This window comes from Hyperolius riggenbachi, chromosome 2 (genome assembly GCF_040937935.1).
Source record: "Hyperolius riggenbachi isolate aHypRig1 chromosome 2, aHypRig1.pri, whole genome shotgun sequence".
NCBI classification, from domain to species: Eukaryota; Metazoa; Chordata; class Amphibia; order Anura; family Hyperoliidae; genus Hyperolius; species Hyperolius riggenbachi.
The window spans coordinates 207,166,474-207,175,557 of record NC_090647.1 but is presented as its reverse complement, the minus strand read 5'-3'; positions in this window follow the sequence as shown (position 1 = coordinate 207,175,557).

Genomic DNA, 9,084 nt, shown 5'->3' with positions numbered 1-9,084 from the left:
TAGGTGATTGGCAGGTGATTGACAGGTGATCAGTGGGTTATTACAGGGAAGGACAGATGTAATTAATGCACTGGCGAATTGATAAGGGGGGGGGGGGTCTGAGGGCAATCTGAGCGTGTGGGCGGGTGATTGGGTGCCCGCAAGGGGCAGATTAGGGTCTGATCTGATAGGTAACAGTGACAGGTGGTGATAGGGGGTGATTGATGGGTAATTAGTGGGTGTTTAGAGAAGATAACAGATGTAAACGATACATTTGGGAGGTAATCTGACGGCGGGTTTGCGGGCGATCTAATGGTGTGGGTGGGTGATCAGATTGCCCGCAAGGGGCAGGTTAGGGGCTGATTGATGGGTGGCAGTGACAGGGGGTGATTGATGGGTGATAGGTGATTGGCAGGTGATTGACAGGTGATCAGTGGGTTATTACAGGGAAGAACAGATGTAATTAATGCACTGGTGAATTGATAAGGGGGGGTCAGAGGGCAATCTGAGCGTGTGGGCGGGTGATTGGGTGCCCGCAAGGGGCAGATTAGGGTCTGATCTGATAGGTAACAGTGACAGGTGGTGATAGGGGGTGATTGATGGGTAATTAGTGGGTGTTTAGAGAAGATAACAGATGTAAACGATACATTTGGGAGGTAATCTGACGGCGGGTTTGCGGGCGATCTAATGGTGTGGGTGGGTGATCAGATTGCCCGCAAGGGGCAGGTTAGGGGCTGATTGATGGGTGGCAGTGACAGGGGGTGATTGATGGGTGATAGGTGATTGGCAGGTGATTGACAGGTGATCAGTGGGTTATTACAGGGAAGAACAGATGTAATTAATGCACTGGTGAATTGATAAGGGGGGGTCAGAGGGCAATCTGAGCGTGTGGGCGGGTGATTGGGTGCCCGCAAGGGGCAGATTAGGGTCTGATCTGATAGGTAAAAGTGACAAGTGGTGATAGGGGGTGATTGATGGGTGATTGATGGGTAATTAGTGGGTGTTTAGAGGAGAGAATAGATGTAAACAATGGATTTGGGAGGTGATCTGATGTCGGATCTGTGGGCGATCTATTGGTGTGGGGGGGTGATCAGATTGCCCGCAAGGGGCAGGTTAGGGGCTGATTGATGGGTGGCAGTGACAGGGGGTGATTGACGGGTGATTGATGGGTGATTGACGGGTGATTGACAGGTGATTGACAGGTGATTGACAGGTGATCAGGGGGATAGATGCATACAGTAAACAGGGGGGGGTGGTCTGGGGGGGGGGGTCTGGGGAGAATCTGAGGGGTGGGGGGTGATCAGGAGGGGGCAGGGGGCAGGGGGGGGGATAAAAAAAAAATAGCGTTGACAGATAGTAACAGGGAGTGATTGATGGGTGATTAGGGGGGTGATTGGGTGCAAACAGGGGTCTGGGGGGTGGGCAGGGGGGGGGTCTGATGGGTGCTGTGGGCGATCTGGGGCGGGGGGGGGGAGAAAATCAGTGTGCTTGGGTGCAGACTAGGGTGGCTGCAGCCTGCCCTGGTGGTCCCTCGGACACTGGGACCACCAGGGCAGGAGGCAGCCTGTATAATACACTTTGTAAACATTACAAAGTGTATTATACACTTTGTATGCGGCGATCGCGGGGTTAACATCCCGCCGGCGCTTCCGTATAGCCGGCGGGATGTTGCGGCGAGCGAGCGGTGACAGGCGCCGGCGGAGGATCGCGTCACGGATGACGCGATCGCTCCGCCCATGCCCTTAAATGGACCGCCGCCTCTGTGGGTGAGGCCGTCCTGCAGGGCTCCACTTCCCCGCCGCCCCTGTGTAGTGGGCGGTCGGGAAGTGGTTAACGGTTACCTCACCGAGCCTCCAGCAAGCGCAGCAGACAAGACAGACACACGAAAACAGGGACAAGCAAGAGATAGGATCCCCAGCGCTAGCGAAAAGTGGCTAGCGCGATCCCAGGAGACAGAACAGAAGGATCCCCAGCACTAGCGAAAAGTGGCTAGTGCGATCCCAGGAGACAGAACAGAAGGATCCCCAGCACTAGCGAAAAGTAGCTAGCGCGATCCCAGGAGACAGAACAGAAGAGATAGCTGGTAGCAACCGCTGCACCAGCTATACTCCAAGAACAGAGATCAGAACCATTTCCTGTCGACCACCGTTGGGACTGGACAATGGCAACAAGCAAGACAAGACAGAACAGGCAATACAGATAATACAATCCTAACTGCACTAGGGAAATCTGCCTAGCGCAGATTCAGGAATTACTCTAAGCTGATGTTCAAACAGAGAGCAAGGCTGACACCCCACCAGGAGTGTTACATAGGACGAAATCCTTATGAACAGCGAAGCATTGTGGGAAAGACATAGTACTTATAGTACACGCTTCCAATGAATGTGGCCAGGCAATTTGCATGACAACGTATGCAAATTCCTCTGCAAGCACAAGCTGCAAAACTGACAGAAGTTCTTCTTTCCAGAGTCCTGCAGCATGCAAATCAAAACAATGGTCAAAAAGCTGCCTGCCTGCCTGCACAGGCAGCTGAGCAAATCATCACAGTGTGTGTGTGTGTGTGTGTGCAGTGTATTTATGTATTAAGTATGTGTTTATGTGGGTCTTGGGTGGAGAGTTGTGGGTCTTGGGTGGAGAGTTAGCAAGACTCCAAAGACACAATTTTGTGTAACATAGTAGGGGTACCAGGGCTGTGGATATGGTACAAAAATCATCCTCAGTTTATGAAACCTCAGACTCCAGGGCCCATATGCAATTCACTTTTTCTCCTGAGTTTTCTTCTAGGTCATATTTTCATAACTTGTCATAAAATGGCTTTTAAGTGACCAGTAAGCAAGAAATCACTCAAAATAAAATTTATACTACTTTATCATCAAGTTTTGGGTACGTTTTCAATCGTAAAGTGCTAAAATTTTTTATTTAAAGTGAAGATTAAAATTATCTCCTAGGAGATAACTCAGGTGAAAAAGTTAATTGCATATGGGCCCAGGTACCCAAATTTGCTTCAACTCCTCAACTTCGATTCCTTAATCTAATACTTACCAGAGCTGTGGAGTTGGGACAAAAATCATCCAACTCTGACTCCTCGGTTTATGGAACCTCCCACTTGAGATACCCCAAAATTGCCCCGACTCCTCAACTCCCACTCCAAAGCCCTGGGGGGTACAGTTATATTTTACTGCTGCTTATGTAAGAAAAGCTAAGTACATTAATAATAGCTGTTCTTTTTCCACTGTTACATGTCATCCATCAATCCATCACTTGAAATTTCTCTACTGCCAATTTGTCAACTTACTACCACGTCTGTAACATGTCAGTTATTCCTCTGTCCCCTGTGACATATCAGCCATCCCTAAGTGCCCTATAACATGTCAGCTGTCATCCCTTACCCTACAGCATGTTGCCCTTGCATGGTAACACCTTAGTCTACCACCTTAGTCATCACCCCATTCTCTGTCCACCGTCCCATAACATCTGTCATACCCTCTCCCCTGTAATTGTAATAATAGCAAGCCATGGTATAACCCAGTCAGTAAAGTTCAACAATATACTTTACAAGAAACAGAGAGAAAGCAGCTTTCCCTTATAGGAGGTTTTGACACCTTACAAGGAATGTGAAGCAGTCATCAAGCCTGGAGCTCCTTATCTATATAACCCCTTCAAATGGTAGCCTGATGATGGTACAAAGACAGCCTCAGAATACTGTTATCTTCCCATACAAAATACAGTTTAGTGCAGAGTTTCTGGAAATCTCAGACCTAGTTAAACAGAAGTGACATATATCATGCCCATCTCACACAAAAATATTGCAGCAGAAGGAAATGCCCATTATTTAGATACCACACATGCTTTGATAGTGAAGCCTGGGAACCAAGAAAGACACATTAAACCACCCATAAGGAATATGAATTGATTTTTATCAAGCAACTTTTCCTGGTCCAAAGGATTCCAAAAAATAAATGAGTAAAGCTGACTTATTTAATTCACTTTTTTCCCTAAGTTGTTTCTTAGGAGATTCATCTTTTGTTTGAAATAGCTTTTTAGCACTTTGCAATTAAAAAGGTATTTAAAGGGATACTGTAGGGGTCGGGGGAAAATGAGCTGAACTTACCCGGGGCTTCTAATGGTCCCCCGCAGACATCCTGTGTTGGCGCAGCCACTCACCGATGCTCCGGCCCTGCCTCCAGTTCACTTCTGGAATTTCTGACTTTAAAGTCAGAAAACCACTGCGCCTGCGTTGCCGTGTCCTCACTCCCACTGATATCACCAGGAGCGTACTGTGCAGACACAGACCATACTGGGCCTGCGCAGTACGCTCCTGGTGCCATCAGCGGGATCGAGGACACGGCAACACAGGCGGAGTGGTTTTCTGAATTTAAAAGTCAGAAATTCCAGAAGTGAACCGGAGGCGGGGCCGGAGCATCGGTGAGCGGCTGCGCCAACACAGGATGTCTGCGGGGGACCATTAGAAGCCCCGGGTAAGTTCAGCTCATTTTCCCCCGACCCACCTACAGTATCCCTTTAAAAGAATGTGAAAAAGTATTCTGAGTGATGTCTTCTGTGCTGGTGGCTTAAAATGCATTTCATTGATGAGGTATGAAAATATCACGTAGGAGAAAAAATGAATGCAATAAGGGCCATAGGGGTTGATGCGCAAAACTGCAGTAATATTTAGTGCACAGTCAGTGCACTGCAGTATTACCGTTACTACCAGCAGTGCGTACAATGAGTTAGGCTTTAAGCGCAACCTGCGGTACTCAAGTAGCACAAGCGTTGGTACGGTAATGCACGTTAACAATGAGTGTTAGCATTAGGATAAAAGTTACGGCTTGCAATTTAAAATAGCTCTGCATATAGCAACAGATTTGCAATTTAATTACTTAGAGGGACATTTCTGTAAGACCAACGACCCTAATAACATCAGAATTGAACTTAAAGCGGACCTAAACTCAGGGCTTCCTCTTTGCTCTAAAAGATAAGCAACAGCATTATAACCTTTAGAGAAAAACATCTCTTTGTTACAGCCCAGAGAACTCCTACTAAGATTCTGCAGAGTGGTTACTTGGTTTAATGGGAGCACAGAAACAATTATCCCCTATGTTTACATGTAACTGGTCTGAACGGTACAAACCTCAGCACAGATCAGACAGAGATGACTCAAGCTCAAATTACAGTGACTCATTACTTCCAGATATGGGAGAATTAGGCAGGCTGTTCTCTCGAAATACACAAAGGGTGGTTTTCTCTGTGTTTAGAGCCTCTTTAAGCTTCCAGTGATCGAGTTCATGAACTTAACATTTTTCATCTTTAATTCCTTTTTGTTTTTCACTGTTGCATGTGCATGTTTTAAAATACATCTTCCTGTAAATACTTCTGCACCTTTCCTCTCTCTTTTATTAAATTATATTTACAAACCATTAATCTGAATCTTTAAAGAGACTCCGTAACAAAAATTGCATCCTGTTTTTTATCATCCTACAAGTTCCAAAAGCTATTCTAATGTGTTCTGGCTTACTGCAGCACTTTGTACTATCACAGTCTCTGTAATAAATCAATGTATCTTTCCCTTGTCAGACTTGTCAGCCTGTGTCTGGAAGGCTGCCAAGTTCTTCAGTGTTGTGGTTCTGCTATGCACTCCCCCCTCAGGGGGAAAAGAAACACACAAATGATCTCTTGAGATTCAAAAGGAAGTCTGTATACAGCCTGCTTGTGTATGGATGTATTTTCTATGTGTGGACATGCTGTACATCAACCTACTTCCTGTTTTGGTGGCCATTTTGTTTGTTTATAAACAAACTTTTAAAAACTGTTTTTAACCACTTTTAATGCGGCGGGGAGCGGCGAAATTGTGACAGAGGGTAATAGGAGATGTCCCCTAACGCACTGGTATGTTTACTTTTGTGCGATTTTAACAATACAGATTCTCTTTAAATGCTTTAAATAGAACATAAGGGACTCTGCCTTTCCGAGGAAACCGCCTCTGTTGTAAACTTCGTGACATTCCTGCCAGGTCATGGCAGTTGGTGGTGGAGGCTTTTCTAAGGGCCAGTTTTCATGGACAACTGTCAGTGACTCATTTCACTGACGTGAACTACCAAGCAAAAAAGCGATTGGCATCGTTTCCTGACGGCTTAACATTTTGAGCCTCTAGGGGGATACAGAGCTGTTAGCACAGCCGACGCTAGAAGCTACATGCAGCTTAAAGCGGACCCAAACTAAACATTTTTTTAATTCAAAATATTTAGTTGCACCACTCTGACACATACAAAGATAAATAAACACTCCTTTAAGCCTATGAGCATTTCAGTGCATGCTTTTCACCCTTCTCTTTGCATAACTAGGGTTATACTGAGGGCAGCCATTAGCAATTCCTCCTTTGCTGGACACCATCTACTCCACCAGTTTGCCGGATTATTTGCCGGCAATATGAGAGGAAGGGAGGGGTTTCTATAATAAATGTAAAATATTTTATATTTGTCATCATGCAGCTGAAAAAAGTCTGCTATTTATCATTATAATTTAGAAAATAGATTTTATTTCTGAAATCTTGTATTTTTAATTTGGGTCCACTTTAAATTCATTGCATTGCTTACACAATCGACATCAATGGACAATAAATGCATTGAGATGAACGTTCCCATTCATCTATATGCGGGACCCGGTGGATCTAGCCTAAAGGTCACATCCTGGAACCTGTGCAGTTTGCATTAACATCTTTGGTGGCAGCCACATGTGTGTAGGCAGGCAGGGCAGGCATTTAGGTTAGGTTTTGCTTATAATGTTGCAAATGTTTTGTTTTTATACTTCCTATTTCAGTAAATATTTCTTTGTTGGCATTCTTTCTTATCTTAACCTCCTTAGCGGTAACCCCGTGCTGGACACGGGGTAAGCCGCCGGAGGGTGCCGCTCAGGCCCTGCTGGGCCGATTTACATAATTTTTTTTTGCTGGACGCAGCTAGCACTTTGCTAGCTGCGCCAGCACACTGATCGCCGCCGGCCCGCGCCCGATCGCCGCTATCTGTTGCGGCGTGTGGCCCCCCCCAGACCCCGTGCGCTGCCTGGCCAATCAGTGCCAGGCAGCGCCGAGGGGTGGATCGGGACTCCCAATGACGTCCCGACGTCGGTGACGTCATCCCGCCCCGTCGCCATGCCGACGGGGGAAGCCCTCCAGGAAATCCCGTTCTTTGAACAGGATTTCCTGATCGGAGATCGCCGAAGGCTGTCATGTACAGAGCCCTGGGCTCGCTACATGTTTAAAAAAAAACAAAAAAACTGCTGCGCTGCCCCCTGGCGGAATTTTTCATACCGCCAGGGGGGTTAAAGGGAATGTAAGGCAAACCTCTGGTAAAAAGACAAACTTACCTAAGAAGAGAGAAGCCTCTGGACCCTATAGTTGGTTCCCGTGTCCTCCTCGCCGGAACCCTCCGGAACATCGAGGCCTTTATAGGATCCAGAGGTTCCCTATTCTTAGACAAGCATGTATTTTTTTAATCCAACGTCCCCCATAGGTACACTTTTACACATTCAGCCATCCCTTGGCCACTGTTACATTTCAAGCATTCCTCTCCATGTCACATATCTCTCCATGTCACTATCCTCTCCATGTCACTATCATATCCATGTCACTATCCTCTCCATGTCACTATCCTCTCCATGTCACACATCAGCCATCACTCTATCATAGGTGACATGTTAACCTTTCCTCCACCCTGCTGCATCAGCCATCACTCCATCCCCTGTAACATGTCAGCCATCAGTCTAACATCCTGTAGCATGATTGGTTTCAGTCTTTTCCTGTAATGTAAGAGCCATCCCTCCATACTCTAATGTCACTATTCTATCAAACATGTCAGATGTCACGCAATCCTCTGTAACATTTAAAGGACCTCCATCACGAGAAATTGTAAAATTTACATGTGAAAACAAGTACATAAGAAGTACATTTCTTCCAGAGTAAAATGGGCCATAAATTAATTTTCTTCTATGTTGTTATCAATTACAGTAGGTAGTGCAAATCTGACAGAAGTGACAGGTTTTGAACTAGTGCATCTTCTCATGGGGATTTTTAGTATTTTATTTTTTACAAACGCAATCCCTGGATGAAATCTATACAAAGATGCCGGCTGCCCTCCCACCTTTTTGCACATTATTTTGTCAGTTGGACTGACTTAGCAACTGCCATTCACTAAGTACTTTTGAAATTAACAAAACCCTGAGAATCCCCCATGAGCAGATGGGTTAATCCAAAACCTGTCAGATTTCTACTGCCTACTGTAAGTGACAGCAACATAGGAGAATTGTTTAATAAATCCAAGTCCATGGTTTAGTAACATGGTACTAGTCATGTCATCTTCACACGAAAATAATAATGAAAAGGCAAAATGAGGTATGGGGAAATGCTATGTGCTATACCAGTGATGGCTAACCTTGGCACTCCAGCTGTGGTGGAACTACAAGTCCCATGAGACATTGCAATACTCTGACAGCTCTAAGCATAACTCGGGGAGGCAGAGTCATGATGGGATTTGTAGTTTTGTCACAGCTGGATTGCTAAGGTTAGCCATCACTGTGCTATACAATACAACACAAAGGGGTTGATTCACAAAGGTTACTTATTTTTTCACCTTAATTGTAAGGAGTGCTAATGCAGGAGATAAACAAATAAGGAGAGATAATTCATGAGATAAATAGATGAGGGGAGCTCCTCCTCCCAAGTGCTCTCCGCTTTTGCTTAAAGATGAGGAGAGCTAAACCATGAGTTAAGTGGGTTAAGGAGAGATGAATTGTGAGTTAATAAGTAAGGTGAGATAATTGAACAGAAAAGCTTTGTGAATAAGGCCCATAGTGTGAGCGCATGTTCATTGTGGAGGGAGGGGGGTGCAGTTTGGGACTGTTGCATCAGGAGCTGAAGAACCCTGGTTTCAGGGTAAGTGATTTAGAATGCAAATAGCAGGAAGATTAGCATTATAGCATTTTTACAAGGTTTCTGCCAGTGGTGGATTCTATATTTTGCTTATAAACAGACCCACTGAATATAATTGGTTGTAGTATCACATAAAACAGGATCTTGCTTATTGCAATGTATCACATCTGGGGTGGAAAAAT